Raw genomic sequence first — 2415 nt, forward strand, 5'->3', positions numbered from 1 at the left:
CGAAGCCCTCCAGCTCCCCAGAGCCCTGGCTGTGCCCCAGAACCGTCGTGGGTGCAGGACAATGCCTGTTGTCACATCCCAGCTCCAAAATCAGGTGAATATTGGAGCAGGATTTCAGACCAGCTCTGAGAGGAACACTCCAGGCTCTCTGCAAGGAGGTGTGAGACCTTTTCTCAAGCCCTGCCTTGCCCTCCAGGAGCTGGTCGGCATGGCCTGCATCGCTGCACAGAAGAATGTGCACTATACAAACTGTATTGGGCTGGACACGTTTTTTTATTTTGAGCATTACTACTCCATTACCTCTGTCACCAGGAAAACACCTCCAGTGACCAAACTGCCAGGATTTCCTTGCCTATTCCGTCATGTCTTGGTGAAATCCCTCTGATCCACCAGAAGAAGAGGAAATGTGATGCTGAAAAGTATCCAAAGAAAAACTTTATTCCTAGGAAATGGACTTTTTCCTGGAGCCTGTTTTAATGGGAAAAATTCCACTATCAGCTCTCAGAGGAAATTGTTAATCTCTCCCAGCTGAATTAATTTTCCTTACTGGTTTCCCAGACTGTGTCCCTTCTCCCTGCAGCAAACCATAAGGGAAGAAGAGAGGCAGTGTCTGAAGAACTGCTTTGGTTTGGTTTCGGTCTAACTCAGAGACAAACTGGAGAATGTTTTTAATGATGAAATTAAATTAAAAGAAGCCTTAATGCTTTCCTTTTTCTCTTCGACTTAAGAAGTCATCCTGGGTTGCATTTATTTACCAGCCATCACAGTAGCAATGGTGCAAGCAGCATGGTTATAAATCAGTCTTGTAAATCAGATGGTGTCTTCTCCATTTGAAGACACCGTGGCTCATTGGACCAAAGCCCGTGTCATGCAGAGACCGAAACCGAAACCGATTTCAGAAGAGATCTGCTCTTGGACATAGGCCCAGAGCTGTGAGCCATGCCTGCTGGAGGAAGCTCGTGCATCCTGTTGATTTCCATGGTTATTCATTGAATGGGAGCTGCTTCGCTGGCTTTTCTTTCGCTTTCGAAGCACCGACACCAGAAAAGCTTTCCCTGTTCCACTCACCTAAGTGTGGGCAGAAGTTCACCCAAGACTTGGACGTTGGATGTAACCGCAAAGCTCGGCGCGGACATTGGACCAGGCGCCTCCAGCGATCCCTTCCAGCCTCACCTGTTTTCCGACCGTCCCGTGGTACGTTGGGGAGAGGCAGTGCCGCTGCAGGAGGGTTTGGTCCATCACGCATCCAAAGCGCCGCTTCCTCCAGGTCCGATGGTCCAGAGCAGTGGCACAAACAGGAGGACAAAGGACAGCAGCGAGGAAAGGACGTGGAAATTAAGTTGTTAGATACCTACTGGTTTTCAGCTGACTGCTGAAAACCCCTTTGCCATCCAGCTGAGCCAAATGAACGATGGCAGCTGCCACCTTGCTGTCACCCTTTGCCTCTAGAGGACGGCACTGCCGGTGGCCGGCGAGCCCTGGCTGCTGCGGAGATGGACTTCTCAGCCCAGCTCCCGTCTGTCCCCGCTGTCCTCCCCACCATTGCGGCTGCCAAGGTGCCTGACCAGACAAAGAAATTAACTGCTCTGTGTGCATTATTTTATATACAATACATATACACATTTATATATAAAACAGCATCAATACAAAGCTGCCTGTTTCTGTAGCAAGGGGGAAACGAGTGGATAACAAAAGGGAAAACATGCAAAGGAAAATATTTCCTAGGTCGTGTTACTGCCTTCAGTCTTTGGTCTATAGTGAAATGGCTCCTGCTTGTGGTCCCCTGCGAGCGGCCGGAGCCGGCGGGCACCTGGGGTCGGCGCCGAAAGTGCCTCTGAAGGATCCCTGAGCTGCGTACTAGGACCGACCCCTGCGACCGCGGCGGGACGGCGCCAGCACCCTTCGCCGCAGTTGCAGGTTCACCAGCAAATGGCTGAAAGAGAGCAGGGAGGGGGTGAGGACGCAGTGGAAGGATGCTCAGCCGGGTCCCTCTCTCTTCGTCTGCCGCGAGCAGCGCTGCTTCCTGGTTTTTGGGGCAATTTTGGGGCAAAGCGGCTCTAGGGAAGGGGCTGGTGTCCAGCTGCCCCAACTCGCCTTGCTTCTGGCCAGGGGATGGGTGCTACTCGGTGCAGGGCAGCCCAGCTTCACCCCCAGCACCCAAACCCCATCCCCTGCACCCCAAATGCCCTCTGCTGGGGCAGGCAGCCCCCAGCCCGCTCCCTGCCGACCACCAGCACCCGCAGGACCACCTCCTCCGAATTTTGGCTCCCAACACAGGATGCCCACTGCCTCCACGCCACCCCAGGGTGCTCGCGGGGTTCACCCACCCCCCGTCCAGCTGCACGATGGGACACCCGCACACCTTTGGGTGCTGGAGCGGTCTTGTCCACGAGAGTCACTTGTTCAAGCTGCGCA

Source organism: Fulmarus glacialis, unplaced genomic scaffold (assembly GCF_000690835.1).
Source record: "Fulmarus glacialis isolate BGI_N327 unplaced genomic scaffold, ASM69083v1 scaffold5055, whole genome shotgun sequence".
NCBI lineage: Eukaryota > Metazoa > Chordata > Aves > Procellariiformes > Procellariidae > Fulmarus > Fulmarus glacialis.